Below are 17,239 nucleotides of genomic sequence, written 5' to 3'. Positions count from 1 at the left end.
TCACACCTTCGTGATCAGACTTGTAAGACAATATAAAATAAAATGTAAAACATGAAACATTATAGAAAGATATATTAAAAATACATAACATTATTCACATATTTTATTATATGAACTCAAATATTAAAACATAATATTTAGGTACATTTATACCTTCGTTTTGGCAGAAAGCAATAATTCCAGCGTAATGTGCCAGTAGCTACAAGATTGCGTGAATAGTACAGGGGTACTGTTCATCTATTTATAGGCACAGAGCGCAGCCTGTGTAAAATTACATTTATGCCCTGTTGGGGGCCTTCGGCTTCCGAAGGTCCTCAAAAACAAGATTTAACAGTGTTTCTGGAGTATAATGTGTGAACAGGTATCTTCGGACTCGAATCGATATCACAGTAGGAGAAGCCCAAATAATACGAAGGTTGATACAGCGCCGAAGATGTGAGCAGGAAAGCTTCGGCGTGGTAGCAGAAAAGGAAACCGACTTAAAGATGAAAAGGCTATTCAGACCTCGGTGGATTAGTATAGAATTACTACCAAATGTAAAGGGCATGGATGTAATTTTATACGGGCTGTGTCCCATGCCTATAAATAGGTGAACAGTACCCCCGTACTGTTCACGCTGACTTGGCATTTGCTTTTGCGTCACGCTTGTACTTTCGCCTTCTTTCAAGCCGAAGGTACATTTGTAATTTGATATTATTTCTACTTTTCTATAATAATAATACAGAAATGAGTTGATAATAATACATAATGGTTTATGCTATCTTTTGTGTCTCATATGATTCCTTCTTCATTATTATATGTTGAATTTATGAAGGTATGTCCTTCATAACCTTCGTTCGAAAATCATTATGTCCTAAGGGAAATAATGCTTCGAAGGACGAAGGATTTTAATGTTTAACATTTCTTGTGTTGCCTTGTTCTTAATTCATAGCATTTGAGAACAAGTCCCCAACATTGGCGCCCACCTCCGGTGAACTCACTTCCACTCTTTGAGTTTTGAACACCTTCGGCGATCATAAACCTTCGTTATGGCGCCGAAGAAAGCTTCAGCAACTGGGGCTGCAGCTCTGCAACCGCTAGACCCCAATTTGGAGACTCTCTCCCTTCGGGAGGCCCGAAGCCAGAAGAGGAAGGCTGTCAGCCCGACACCGCCAGAGGATGAGCTAGACCAAGAAATCAGAGACATGGAGATGCTTCATCAACAGGTGCAGAGGAAGAAGGAAAAGATGGCCAGGCTAGCTGAACTGCAAAGGCAGATAGACGAAGCCTCTGAAGAAGTTCGTCATCTTACTCAGGATGAGCAGAACCGAAGGCCTCAGAATAAAGACCTTCATCAGGAGGGTTTCCTCAACGAAGATGACTGGTATGAGAATTTTCACCATGGAAATTTTGCTTTTGATGATGCTTCTCCTCTGTCCGCTGAGCTGTAGGCTACACCTTGGCCTCCGTCCTACAAGCCGCCTCAGCTTCCCATATTCGACGGCCATTCAGACCCGAAGCAGTTTTTGATGAGCTACGAAGCAACAGTATCTTCGTATGGTGGCAATACTGCAGTCATGGCAAAATCTTTTGTTATGGCTGTCAGGAGTGTTGCTCAAACTTGGTATTCCTCCCTTCGGCCAGGAACGATCACTTCATGGCAAAAGCTGAAGGACATGTTGTTAACCAGCTTCCAAGGGTTTCAGACGAAGCCGGTCACTGCTCAAGCTCTATTCCAGTGCACCCAGGATCACGAAGAATACCTTCAGGCGTATGTCCGGAGGTTCTTGCGTTTGAGGGCACAGGCACCAACAGTGCCCAATGAAATTTCATTGAGGCCATGATCAAGGGACTTCGGCCAGGACCTTCAGCTCAGTACTTTGCTAGGAAGCCTCCTCAAACTTTGGAGAAGCTGCTCCAGAAGATGGACGAGTATATTCGTGCCGACAATGATTTTCGTCAAAGAAGGGAGGAGGCTTTCAGGTTTTCTGAAATGACCAGGGGCTTCGGAGGAAGATTTTATCCGAGGCATGTTAGGTCAATTCACAACTCTACTCAAAATGATGATAAGGGAAGTCAGCAGCAAAGGCCACAGTGCTCCTCACAGGCTTCGGGGCAACAGCAAAGCTCCTTCCGGCCGCCAGCTCCAAGAGGCAGAGGCGCCAGGGGCTTCGGCGGAAGGTTTGGAGATCAACCAAGGAGAATATTTTGCTTGTTCTGTGGTGAAAACAAGGGCCATACCACCAGGATGTGCCATGTTACCATCCAGAAGCAAAAGGAGATAGCCGAAGCTGCAGCACAACAGGCTCAGCCGAAGCAAATCATGCACACTGCTTCGTATCATTCGCCTTACATCCCAGAATATGTAGACAACCACCCTGCAGTTTCTGTTGCTTCAGCGAGTCAACCTCAAGCTTCCTGGCAACAGCCTCCGCCTCCACCACCGCTGCAACAAGGCCAGCAGCCAGAAGGGGGCCAATATGCTCAACACCAAAGAGACTTCAGAGAACAGTCCGAAGCTCGCACAGTTAATAGCACTGTGCCAGAGTCGAAGCACATCTATTGACAAATATCCTACCTTGATAGTAGTCTTTTCCATTCAGTTTTATTTTCTGTGTAATAAAGGACATTTTTTAAATTTCATGTAATAGTTTCGTTGTTTGCCACAAGGAAAATATATTTTCTCCAAAGGTTTAAGTTGTTGAAGCTTAAAGATTTGCGATAACAAGGAGGACCTTCGGATTATCAAAAATTCTTCGAAGCAACAAAAAGTCGTTCTAAGGAACGCAGAGTAAGTTTGCTGAAGTTACAAAAAGCCGTTCCAAAGGGAGCGTAGTGTAAGTTTTCTGCTCCAAAGTCGTTCCAAAGGGAATGCAGAGCTTACAGCGAAAAATAAACGCTGATACCGCCTAAGTAAAAGGCGAAGCGCGAAAAGTCAACGCGAATACCGCTGAAAGTAAAAGGCGAAGAAGCTCCTAAGGGAGGCTTACAGCGAAAAATAAACGATGATTCCGCTGATGTAAAAGGCAAAGAAGCTCCTAAGGGAGGCTTACAGCGAAAAGTCAACGCTGATTTAAAAAGATTATGTGTTTTATTACAGGGATGTGCGTGTATCTTCGGAATAAATACCATTTTACATAGCATAACATCATCACATCATTTCGCATGGCATAAGCATCATACATCATGCTGCATATGGCACAAGAAGGGGACACAATATCAATCTTCAGAAGAATGTTTTGAAAAAGGGGAAAATCATGCTAAGTCGCAAGGAGATACACTATTGATCTTCGGAAGTGTAGCTTCGGAAAATATCTTCACGAAGCTTGGATATTCTTCATCAGAACACTACGGATATTGTTGTGATAAATGAAAATTCTTCTTCACGAAGCATGAAAAGAAGGGAAGGTGTTTTTTCGTCAAAGACTCAAAAATGGTACGTATGTAAAATTTCATGCATCGTAAAGAATTGAACCATAAAAAAAAAGACAAGTTTATTACATTCAGGATTACAAGATATTATACATATTATATTTCAGATGTTTTTACAATAGCACCTAGTCTTCCCTAAGTACTACTTCCGCAGCTTCATTCAGGAGTTGATTAACAACTTGATCCATGATAGCTTCAGCCATCTTTTTAATTTCATCGTCATCTTTCGGGGGAGGGCCCGGAGACGCTTTAGTAGGATCTGAGGGAGGACAGGATACAGCTACATTGCTATTACAAATTGCGAACGAAGTTTAAAATCAAAAATTACAACACAATAAAAACCATCAGTTAATACCTATTTGCCCTTCGGGCTCTGCGCTTTTCTCAGCAGCCTCTGCTACTTTTCTAGCATCATGGATGCCCTTTTCGCTTTTTTGGATAATTTCTCGGGCCATTTCTCGGCCACCATTGTCCCAGACATCGGTGAAAAATTTTCCACCAACCATGCTAGCTTCGGCTGAAGGATCTTTTGCATCTTCGAAGGACAAGGTAGCTTCGGATTGCGCTAAAATCTTTACATGTTCGCAGCCCTTTTTCTCCAAAATGGTGGCAATCCCTCTGGCACCCGAAAAAGCGCATATGTCTCCGCGGCTATTTAAAATTTCCTCAAAGGCCTCAGCTTCGTGATTAATCCATTCGATGGGACCTTCGGGGTTGCCTCTTGTAAAGTTTTCTTCACTCGAGATTGCGCCAACGCTGGCGAAGCTAGCTTTCATTTTCTTAACACACTCCATAGATTTGACATAGCATCTTTTCTTGGACGAACGAAGCTCTTCAACAGTTCCTTCTAAATGATTTGCCCATTGGTCGCTAAGTTATCGCCTCGTTTCTTCAAGTATGCGTTCCTCTTTAGCTCTGGCTAGTTGTTTTCGAAGATCTTCAATTTCACGCTTTTGAGCCTCAACTTGACCTTTAAAAGTAGCTTCATCTTCTTTTATTCTATTTATCAATGAATGTAATATTTTATCTTTTTCGAGACCTTCGTTCCTTAGTTCAATTACTTCGGAACGAAGGTTGCTCAGGGCCATAACACACCCTTCGTCTTCGGCATCTTTTTGGGCCCTGAGGGCATTGCTAAGTATAAGGCCCTGCAAAGAAAAATGTGTGTGCGTCAATAAATTTAAGCAAACGAAAAATTTTGGTCTCAAGAAAAAATACAAAGACTTCATTTTTTGCACCTTTAAGCTATTGTACGCCAAGCTGTCGGCCAGCTCGTTTTTCGACAACACCGAGAGCCCGTCTTCTAGTGTTGGGAATCCGAAGCTCTTGCTCATCTCCCGACAGACAGAAATCTCCTTGCTGTCAGGGAGACAATACAAGAAGTCTTCTTCTCCGCTGCCGTTGAATACTAACGCCCCCTTTGGATATTTCAGTTTTTGGGCGTAAAACTGGGCCTCTTGCTTTTCTTTTTCAGACAATTTTTTCCCCGAAGCATGTCGAACAATATAATCAAGGACTTTAGGGGATGCTTCGGGGGCAACAGCACTGATTTCTTCAACAAGAATTGGCTCCGTCATTTTTTCTTCCTCGGTTTCCAAGGATTTTACCTTTGTGGGCTCTGAAGGCCCAGCTTCAGCCTCAGTTTGTTGCTTTGGAGCTTTAGTATCAAAAATTTCAGTTTCCGCTTCGGAAGTTTCAACAGTCTTTTTCGGAGTTGTGCTTGCGGACTTAATTGTCTCCAGAACATCTAGCACATTGACCATTCTTTTTCTTTTTGGAGTCACCGCTGGACCCTTTTGGTTTTTTATTGTCTCAACACTTGCTGAAGGACTCAAAATTTCCAACACTTTCGTTCCCTCAGACGATCCTTTTGATTCTTCCATTTTTTCTGTCGATGGCGCTTCGGCCATCTCTTTGGTTTCTGGTAATAAAATTTTTGGCTCCTCCAATTCTGTTGTTGTTGGCGCTTCGGCCATTTCTGCGACTTCTGGCAGCAAGGTTGGCTCTTCAGCCTCGGTGGCCGAAGAGGTCTCTCTGGTGAACTCAGGCACCGAGGCTGGTTCAATATAGCGTGGCCGATGTGTGAGGACCTTTATCCTTTTTCTTTTCGGTGCTGGCTCACTAGGAGCAGCTGCAGCTTCTTCTGTCGCAGGAGTCGTGCCTTTTCTTTTCTGCCCTCGAATGGGATAACGATAGTCAGGGTAGACAAACCCAATTGCGTCAAACACTCGGTTCAGTCTTTTCTTTTTCCGGCCTCCGAAGGCTGCCGACAATGCAGTATCTTCGGCCTTTGAATAAGCCCCAAGTAGTTCATCACTTACATTTTCAATGTTTTTTAGCCAGTCATCATCTGGCTCAACAAATTTATCTCCGAACTTGAAAGTATACTTCAGCCTGACAAGTCCACCTTCGTCAGCCTCCTTTATGGTCTCTTGCGGCATTTCCCATTTTTCCGCGAGCGGCCATACTCTGAAGGCAATATGCTCTTGGACCAAATCCCTCGTTCCAATAAAAGAGCAAACAACTCCGAAGGCTCTCTGGCATTCTTCGGCTGCTTCGTTCATTTCCACCTTCGGCCTTCGCAGGCCGAAGCTTTGCCAGATGGGGCGCATAATGACCTTCTTTATATCTTCTCGAGAGTTCAAATCATTTTTCACATAAAACCATTCTGTCATCCAGTCGCCGGGCCATCTCTTCCGAAAGGTTGGCACGGGACAGCTTGACCCAGACCGAGAAACGAAACTGTAGCAACCAAAATTATTGTGATACTGTTCCTTACCCCAGGGTTTTGTCTCGTATGACAATTCGTGTATATTGCAGAAACTTTTTGCATCAGGTTCCAGACTTTGGCTTCTCGCGGCCCACACGAAGATATTCATCCTTATGATTGCTTCGGGGGTAAGTTGGTGAAGATAGACTTCAAATATTTTCAGCACCTCTACGGCAAAGTTGCTCAGGGGAAATCGTAGTCCAGCTTTCAAAAAGCTTCGGAACACTACGACTTCATTTTCCTCAGGGGACGGGCAAGTCTTCTCTCCTTCGTCGACCCTCACAATGGATAAGTCCCGGAAATATCTTCCCCTCATGTTGACAAGATGATTTTCTTTGATACTTGATTTGCCGAAAACCGAATGGCTTGGTCGCCAAGGGCGATCTTCGGAGTCTTCACCACCACTATCCACATCATAACTGTCGCTGTCATCAGTATCTTCAGACAAACCTTCTAAAATCTCTTTGGTGATTTTTTTCTGTATTGGTCTTCGACATTGCTATAAGAAACCCCAGGTTTTTCTCTTCAGAGAGACTCAGCTTCATCTCGGCAGCAGCCTTCTTATCTTCAGACATCTTCGGAAACACTAAAAAACTGTTTTCAACGCCGAAGCTCAAAAACTTAAAAAGCTAAGCAAGTCTTGGTGCGCAAGAGCTAAAAATTGAGTGAGCAAGAGCAGATGGCAAGAGAGCGTACCAAATGAGCTCGCGGTATGCTCTTATTTATACGCCCAGTGCGTTGAAAATTGGAAGACCCCGCTTGTCAGTGAATGTTGCTATTCTAGCAAAGGAAAGGTGTTTTTTCGGACCTTCGTCTTAAGGCCTTCGTCCATGTCGCAATCTAAATTTATTATTCTAACAAATTAATATTGCGAGGGGCTACTGTTGGGGGCCTTCGGCTTCCGAAGGTCCTCAAAAACAAGATTTAACAGTGTTTCTGGAGTATAATGTGTGAACAGGTATCTTCGGACTCGAATCGATATCACAGTAGGAGAAGCCCAAATAATACGAAGGTTGATACAGCGCCGAAGATGTGAGCAGGAAAGCTTCGGCGTGGTAGCAGAAAAGGAAACCGACTTAAAGATGAAAAGGCTATTCAGACCTCGGTGGATTACTATAGAATTACTACCAAATGTAAAGGGCATGGATGTAATTTTATACGGGCTGTGTCCCGTGCCTATAAATAGGTGAACAGTACCCCCGTACTGTTCACGCTGACTTGGCATTTGCTTTTGCGTCACGCTTGTACTTTCGCCTTCTTTCAAGCCGAAGGTACATTTGTAATTTGATATTATTTCTACTTTTCTATAATAATAATACAGAAATGAGTTGATAATAATACATAATGGTTTATGCTATCTTTTGTGTCTCATATGATTCCTTCTTCATTATTATATGTTGAATTTATGAAGGTATGTCCTTCATAACCTTCGTTCGAAAATCATTATGTCCTAAGGGAAATAATGCTTCGAAGGACGAAGGATTTTAATGTTTAACATTTCTTGTGTTGCCTTGTTCTTAATTCATAGCATTTGAGAACAAGTCCCCAACATGCCCCTTACAATCGACTACAATAATGACACAAGACATCACGGGTTTTTAAGTCATTCCATCTTTAAGTCGGTTCACCCCTTCGTCTTGAAATCCGTCATTGTGCCGAAGCTTTATTGGTGATAGCTTCGGCGCTACTCCTGATAGGATCTGTCGAAGGTGTTATCTTTCTTTAGGATCTTCGGCTGCGAAGCATACCCCCAATAGAAACAAAACTCGGTAGCTCTATCCACCGCCAAAGCCGAGTATATTGCTGTAGGACACTATTGTGCACAATTACTTTGGAAGTGGCAAACCCTTAGGGACTATGGCTACAAGTTGAGCAAAGTCCCTCTCCAATGTGATAATGAGAGTGCAATCTGCATGGTGTATAATCCCGTTGAACACAGTCGCACTAAGCACATAGACACCCGGTATCACTTTTTGAGAGATCACCAACAAAAGGGGATATCAAAATTGCTTATGTTAGCACCCACAACCAATTAGCCGATATCTTTACCAAGCCCCTAGATGAAAAGACTTTTAACAAACATAGGAATGAGCTAAATATTCTTGATTCTCGGAACTTTGATTGAAACATTGCACATATTGCTAATTTATATACCTTTGATCATGTCTCTTCCCTTTGGTACAAATGCACATTTCTTATTCTTCTTGTGCCAAAGCTAAGACTAATGTGCTTCCATGAGTATTTCTGTGATTAGTCTTAGATTGCAAGGGAAATGGAGTATTCGACAAAGGCAAGGCTTGCACTACAACTCTATCAATATCACTTATTCTTTGCCCTACTCATAAACTTTCACTCATATCCTTTTACCAAAGGGGGAGAAAATAGGCCCAAAGGGGGAGAATTAAAAGGCTACTCAAGTTTCTTCGTTTCTGGCGATTAATACCAAAGGGGAAGAAATTAATAGGCCCAAAGCAAAAGGACCGCACCACCACCCATTTTCAAATTCTCAAAAACTATTTCACAAAGGAGAAGAAATTATTTCAATTGCAAAAACCCTCTTTACAGCTAAGGGGAGAACTTCTTCAGGGGGAGCGTTTATTTAGCCAAAGGAAAAACATTTGAAATAGGGGGAGAAATTTCAAATCTTGAAAATGCTTCTTGAAATTATATTCTTAAATTATTGGCTATTTGCAAAATAATTCGAAAAGACTTTTCCAAAAGTTTTGCAAAAACAACCCAAGTGGTGCAAATGTGGCCCAAAATGTTAAAATAGAAGAAAGCAATCATATACTTAAAAATTCTTTTAGTTAGTTTAAATTCAAAGTAACTTATGCACATTTGCAAACTAGTTACATCTCTACTCTTTATATTTGCTTTGGTTTGTGTTGGCATAAATCACCAAAAAGGGGGAGATTGAAATGGAAATGGACCTAAAACATTTCCTATAATCGATATTGGTGGTTGACGTTCATCACAAACCACGTATACTAACTAGTTTGCCTAGTTGTCATTTATCTCAGGTGCATAAAGTTCAACATAAACCAACAAAGAAAATAAGTTGGAGAACTCATCAAAGTTTGGAGCAAAGACAAGCATTGGTGCTGCCAGTGGCGCACCAGACACTGTCCGGTGCCCAGGCCAAGGTACCCATGAATTGACGGCTCTCGGGTTTTTCTAGAGTTGCTCCGCTATAATTTACCGGACTATCTAGTGTGCACCAGGCATGTTCGATGAGCCAACGAGCAACGATCAGCTGTGCCAACGGTCGACTGCGATGAACAGTAAAAAGGTGCAAAGTTGTAACACCCTGAATTTGGGGGTATAAAATTTCTTTCTAATTACCTACCAAATTCAGGTGTTACTCTTCTCTCTCTAGTTTCTCTCTCTCCTTTTCTTTTTGGTAGATTTAGCTTAACTAGTGAGGGATTAACTATTTTATTTTGTCAAAACAATATGAGTCATGAAATGTTGCGTCATGCTAAGCTCCAAATACTCTTTGAATTGTTGCACATGTTTGATTTAGTTTGAATTTAAAACTTGGTTTGAATTTGAATTGAAAACCCTAGAGAAAATAAATAGAAAAGCACTAGAAATTCCCTAGAAAAGGAAAAAGCCATTTCAGCCCAGTCGGCCCAGCCAGGCCGCGCGCGCCCGCGTCGCTTGGCAGGTGGACCCCACCTACCAGCGATCGCCCGCGTCCCCGCACGTGCGTTCTCTCTCCCTCTCTCCCTCTCGCTGCCCGGTGGGCCAGGCCTGTCGGCACCGACCCGTCCGCGCTCACGCGTTCTTTCTCTCGCTGTCCCGTGGGACCTTCCTGTCAGCGTTGACCGCCCGTTCGCGCTCGTTCCCTCATTTTGCCCCGTGGACCCCGCCTGTCAGCCACCCGCCCGTCACTAACCTCTCGCCCACGCCCCCGCCGTGGACGCGCCCATGTCCGCGCAATCCCCGGCCACCTCCGCACGCCCTCGCCCCTTTAGAGCCCGCACCCCGCTCGACCACTTTCCCCAGCTCATTTGCGCCCTCCACCGAGCACTCTCGCCCCCTCTCTCGCCCTACGTGCGCACCCAGGAAGCTCCGCCGCCACTCACCGAAGTCCACCGCCCGTTCTACGACCGCCGTCGAGCCCGCGTCTCGCCTGTTGCCTCGGTGAGTTCCGCCTCACCATCAGCAACTTAGGACACCCCTCGGTTCACCCTTATCCCCCTCTGGTTCGCCCGGTCCGCGCTCACCGGAGTTCTCCCCGTGCAGCCGGAGGTCCGCCACCATCGACCTGAGGCCTCCCCGCGTCTCCGCCATTGCTCCACGACTCCAGTGTTTCCTCTCGAGGTGAGGAACCTCCCTGCGCCCCTATTTCTCTGTTTATTGCCTTGGTCTTCGCGTGATTGCTCGCCGGAGTAGATTCGCGCCGCCGTGGAACCATCCCGCCGTGTTCTGCGCCCTCTGGTGCCTCCACGCTGGCATTGTGCCCACGGTCGTGTTTGCCAGATTGCCCTGAATGCGCCTGAGTCCTTCCCCAAGTACTTAGAGCCCTGTCGTAGCCATTCCCCTCGTCTCCGGCGAGATCCCGCTGCGAGGTCGAGCAGCGCCGCCGCACCAAGGACCCACCATCCCCACCATGCTGCCCGATGGATCTCGGACGTTCACCCAAGATCTGGCGGTTAGAATTTAATTAGAACCAATCTAATCTCGATCGTCCGATGCAAATCTAGCCGTTCAGATTCGCTCCCCTCACCCGCGCTTTGTCCTGGGGCCCGCCAGTCAGTGCATGCGCCCCCTGGCGCTGGGCCCGACTGGTCAGCCCGCCTTCCCCTCTAGTCACTGACACCCATCCCCGCCTGTAAGTGCTCGTTGTGCGCCCGCGCCCGAGCGCGCGTCCGCAGGATCTGATCTTGGCCATTGATCTGCGATCTGATGGTTGAAATCGCCCGATACCCCTTCGCGTGTATTTTTGCTTAAGAGACCCTCGGGTTTTCGAGAATCAACCCGCCGTCCTGAGTTTTAGCGCGCAGACCCCTCACCTTTTAAATAATCACAGAATTGGGCTTAATTTCATATTTCAAACTTCAAAAGTTGTTTATTTCATATATTTTTCATATGAACTCCAAATTTAGTGATTCAAATTGCAAAATGTTCATAGAAATATTCTCTGTCCAAATAAATTATGTTCATCCACAGTTTGAGTACCCTAATTTTTGGTCTAAGCTATAGGATAGTTTATGTGCTAATTTATCTATTTAAGAAAATAAATAAAAAGGAAAACCTTAATTGTAATTAGATGTTTAATGTTGTGAGATTGATAAAATGTTGTGTATAAAGTTACTCATGTTGTAATTTTGTGTCTCATCAAAATTAGTAGAACTAAGCTATGTGATTCATAATCACTGATCTCTAATTATATTAAACCCTAACATTTAAGTCTACCCTTTGTGTTCATAGTGTCTTATCAAACTTGTGTTCACTTGATTGTACATGTTTGTTGTGTTGTTCATTTATACTTTCCAAATGTATTGAATGTATGATCGCTTTATTTAGACAACGAGCAGCCCGTGGTTCCTGAGTGTGTTGCCGAAGATCTTCCTGAGCAACAACCTGGTGAAGGCAAGTGTCCTCTGACCTATTATGTCCAATCTACTTTATAATTCACCGTCCCACATTACATTATTAAAACTTAAGGATTAAATAGTCTGTATTTACCTTATCCTTGTTTACCTTTTTGTGTTACTATGGTTAGCTTCATGCTATTGTTTTACTTTAATCAATGAACATGATGTGAACATTTATGATACGATGATGTTATCTCGATGATGATCTTGTGATACTTTAGGGGACTCAGGTCAATTTCCTGAGTACCCCTTCGTAAGGACATGTTTAGGGAGTGACAGCCCGAGATAACAGTGCAACCATGAGGGTGGAATGGGACACCCTTAGCTGATTAATTAGAGGAACCAGAGGAGTAGTTGGCTTCGCCGTAGGGCCGTCAATGGGGTTTGGGCACAATACTTGCTTTGTCGAGGCTGGTTGCAGAGGTTCTTGATTTGGTTTTGTTAGTCACCCTTCCTTTGGGGAGATGAATTGTGTTTATCAAACAAGAGAAACCTAATGGGTGGTTATGACCTCTAGGAAATATTTGTAAAGGCTACATAGTGATACCCTGCAAGGCCACCTAGGTAGCGGTCAATGGAGATTGGCAGGTAGAATGGGAATCACAGCTTGTGGGTAAAGTGTGCGACCTCTGCAGAGTGTTAGAAACTAATATATCAGTCGTGCTCACGGTTAAGAGCGGCCTTGTGATCCTCTTTGATTAGAAGAATTTTAGTTAATTTTACGATGATGATTACTAATGATGGTATAATTATGATCTCTGGTATTTCCTCTTGGAGGGAGTACATTTGGGTAATAACTGGGTTTATTACTAAAATTTGGCTCTACTAATAGTTATAAATACTTGACCAACTAAAAGCATCTGCTTATCCTTAACTCCACATACAGCTAGTCCACTTTAGCCAAACGGGATATTTGCTAAGTACGTTGATGTGTACTGACCCTTGCTTTACAAACCACCCCACCCCAGGTTGTCCCCAGTATACTCAGTGCTCAGGAGGAGATGCTGGCAACATGGAGGATTTTGAGAAGTTTCAGGACTACGATGAGTTCTAGTTTATCTAAGTGGCAAACCCCTAGTCAGCTGCCTATGAAGGCTTTATCTTCTACGTTTCGTATTTCCGCACTTTGATGTTAATGACTATGTTATAGACTCAGTGGATGTCTTGGACATCTTGTTGTAATAAAGTACTTTTCCGCTATTTACTTTGAGCAATGTGTGATGACGTCTAATTATGTAATCGCTGTGTACGTGAGTTTCTGATCCTGGCACGTACATGGTTCACATTCGGTTTACCTTTCAAAATTGGGTGTGACAACAGTGCAGAAGTCAGAAGTCAGAGCTGCGAAGTCAGAACGCACCGGACTATCTGGTGTGCCACCGGACTGTCCGGTGCAGCAAGAGGACAAAGGACTTCAACGGTCAACCGCTCCAAACCCCAACGGTCTGCTGACGTGGCAGGCACCGAACAGTGAACATTGCAGTGTCCGATGCACCACCGGACTGTCCGGTGTGCCCATCAATAGCAAAGTCAGCCAACGGCTAGGAAGCGGTTGGAGGCTATAAATACCCCCAACCACCTCCATTCAAAGTATCCAAGTTTTATGAACTTCACGTTCAATACAAGAGCAAAAGCATTCACTCCAAGACACATCCAAAAGATCAAATCCTCTCCAAGCGTCAAAATCAACTCAATTGCTTAGTGACTTGAGAGAGGGTGTTTTGTGTTTCTTTAGTTGCTTTTGTTGCTTGGATTGCTTTCTCCATGTCATTCTAATTCTTATAAGTGCTTTGTAAAGCTAGCAAGAGACACCTAAGTGTGTGGTGATCCTTGCGGGTCATAGTGACCCAAGTGATCAAGGAGAAGCACTCGACTGATCTATGTGACCGATTGAGAGAGGGAAAGGGTTGGAATAGACCTGGCCTTTGTGGAATCCTCAACGAGGACTAGGTTCTTTGGAACCGAACCTCGGTAAACAAATCGTCATGTTCATCTGTGTTGATCTCCACTCGATTTGTTTCCTCTTTCCTTTCTAAAGTTCCCTTGCTCATATTGTTTTGAGTTGGCTCCCAAAGTTATCCGCATTGATTGAGCAACTCTTAGCAAGGAAAACTATCTTCCGCACTCCAAATTATTTCTAACACTAACCCTGGGCATAGTGCATGTTCAAAATTTATAATTTTTAGGTTTCGCGTATTCAACCCCCTCTAGGTGACTTTCATGCCCAATATTTAGTGCTAGACAACCCTTAGTAAAATAGAGCGGCTAAAATGCGCAATCACACCTTAATGGATATGGTAAGCGGTATGATAAGCTACTCCACTTTGTCAATTAGCTTATGGATGGAGGCACTAAAAAATGTTGGTTATATTTTTATAGAGTTTCTAGTAAGTCGGTACCTAAAACAACATATGAATTATGGACTGATAGGAAGCCCTCACTAAAGCATTTGCATGCATGAGACTGTCTAGCGGAAGCTACGATATTAAACCCAAATATCAAAGAGTTGGACTCTAAGATAGTAAGTTGCCATTTCATTGGCTATCCTTTAAGATCAAATGGATATCATTTCAACTATCCTAACAGGCATATAAAGTTTGTGAAAATGAGACAGGTTGTGTTTTAAAAGATGATATGGTAAGGGTAGCATGGTACCCCAAGAGATTAGTATTGATGAGAAGCAGGTTTGTGCTCAACTTCAATGATTTTTAGCCCTTCTTCTCTGTTCCTGTTGCAGTTGCAACACCTATTGTTGCGACACCTATTATTTGTCCATGAAGCACAGACGTTAGTGCCCTAAGTCTCTAGTTATGGTGCCATAGGTCATTGCTCATGTAGACATGGAGCTAAAATAACCTCATATAGAAAGTGATGAACTTATACAAGAAAATCTAAAAAAATCTCCAAGGAATAGAAAATCATTGATTTCCAATGATCATGTTCCTCCTCCACCTCGGTCGCTCCCGACCGTGCCCCACCCGGCTTAGACGCCTCCGCTCATGCCTCTCCCCGTGCCACGCGCGGTCCAGACACCTCGACTCACGCCTCTACCTGCGCCCCGGGTGGCTCAGACGCCATCGCTCTAGCCCCTACCGCTCCACACGTGGCCAGGACGCCTCCGTTTGTGTCTCTTCTTACACCACACATGGCCCCGCCGACTCTGCCTATGCCATGTGTGGCCTTGTCGACTTCGCCTACGCCACATGTAGCCCCATCGACCCTGCCCTCGCCATGCGCGGCCCCGTCGACGAGTGGTGCGGCTCCATTGTCTGCCTGTCGTCTAGCTCGCTTCGTCGACCCCGCCCTCGTCTACCACCATCGCGAGTGGCCCGCTACCTCAGTCCCTGCTACCCCGTCAGCTCATTCGCACACCGAGCCACCATGACCCCAACCACGTTCTGTCGATGGTGACTCGTTGGGCGGCCGACGTTCTTTGACCCATCGATCGGTTGGTCCTAATAGTCGACGCACCTCTGGATGCCTCCCAACTCCCAAGTTCCCTCCTTCGTTCGTGCCAGCCTCGCCGACCCCCATTGGCGTCGCGCCTTGGTGGAGGAGTACGTGGCCCTGCTTGCCAACCACACCTGGGACCTATTACCGCGTCCATCATGCACCAATGTGGTTACTAGCAAGTGAATCTTCCGCCACAAGATTACATCGGATGGCTCGCTCGATCGCTACAAGTCCTGTTGGGTGCTTCGAGGTTTCACCTAGGGCTAGATATCGAGCCAGCTCGGCTCGACTCGGCCGAGTTCGAGCTGGCTCGTTAAACTAATGAGCCAGCTCGGCTCGTTAAGAAACCGAGCTAGAAGAGCAGCTCGGCTCGGCTCGTTAACGAGCTCAAGCTTACTCGTTTGGCTCACGAGCCACATGATAGTTATTGTCATAGTTTCAATATCAATACTTTTTATTTCATCATAGTTCACAGGTGACAGCAGAGTTCACAAATCACATTTTATAATTAGGCATTCAAGCTCAGGCATCATGGCTTCATGCATTCATCAGTTCATGGCTTCATGCATCAGGCATCACAACATCAGAATTTACAACCAACTAACCACTACTAACCATGCATCAGTCCATGGCTTCATGCATCGCAACATCAGTTCATGGCTTAATTTACAAAAGTAGCCACCAGAATTTACAACCAACTAGCAACTAACCAATTAACCACCATAATTTACAACCAACTAACCAGTAAGGCAGTAACCACTAACCAGTTAACCACGAGCACTGTCTCACTTAGAAGGCAGTAACCAACTAACCAGTAAGGCAACAACACAATTATACATGCACCTAGCAGCATCCAACCAAAAGGGCAAAAGGCTACAGCTCCTGACTATCTGTCTCACTTAGAAGTCATAAGCTAGCACCTAGCAACATCCAACCAAAAAGGCAAAAGTCTAAACAGCATGTCAGGCACTCAGACTACCAGCATCCACCACCATTTCTTCTCCCCCATTACTCCATTAGCACATCTTCCTTCAACATGTACAAAACTTTATAAATTAGCATACTTTATAAATCAATACATCACTATTGATTTTGGTAGCTATTATACTTACTAATTCCTTGCCACCACACCCTTAGGGAACTCCACAAACTCTATATCACTGTCATCTCCCTCCTGAATACTCCACACATGACACATCAGCATTAAAAAAAACAAAAGTTAAAAGAAATATAGGACTACATACCACAAGTATAGGTGCAGTTTTCTCATGCTGAGAGCCCCTTATCCAACTAGATGCACAAATTAGTGCTTGAACTGTTGAAGGCTTCAAAGAACTTTGATAATCACCAACCACTCTTCCTCCGGTGCTAAAAGTGGATTCTTATGATACACTACTTGCTGGGCAGCCAAAAATCTCTTTGCCATACTAGAGACTACTGGAAACCTATGAGCATGTTGCTGCCAATAGCGAAGCAAGCTGAAATTCTTATCACTTGAAGGCACATTGGTTCATCTAAATAGATAAGCAACTCTGATTTTGAACCTTCTGTTGCACTAGACTACAAATAATTCTGAAATTCATCTAGAACTACAACTGACAATGAACTATTTGTACCCATTGATGAAGAGTCTGATTGAGTGCTTAGGTTACCCTTATCCATCTTTTGGCGATACAACAAATCATATTTCTTATACAACCCTTCCAACTCTTTGTTGATCTCATGAAACTCTTTTTCACACCTAGTCAAGTCATAAAGCTGACCAAAGCACCATTTAATATACCTCATTTTAAACCTAGGATCAAGGATTGTAGCAATAACCATGATATTTTTCCTCTTTTCCCAATATTTATCAAAATTTTCTAACATGGCAGTAGCCATACTCCATATATATGGATCACCAGAATTCTTTGCTCCAATTAGTACAATCTTTACTTTCACTATATAAGGGTAGAAGACATTGGTTGTGGGATAAATTGATCCTAAAAATGTTGTGGTTGCT

This window comes from Zea mays, chromosome 1 (assembly GCF_902167145.1).
Source record: "Zea mays cultivar B73 chromosome 1, Zm-B73-REFERENCE-NAM-5.0, whole genome shotgun sequence".
Taxonomy (NCBI): Eukaryota; Viridiplantae; Streptophyta; class Magnoliopsida; order Poales; family Poaceae; genus Zea; species Zea mays.
Note: the sequence above shows the minus strand (reverse complement) of the source record.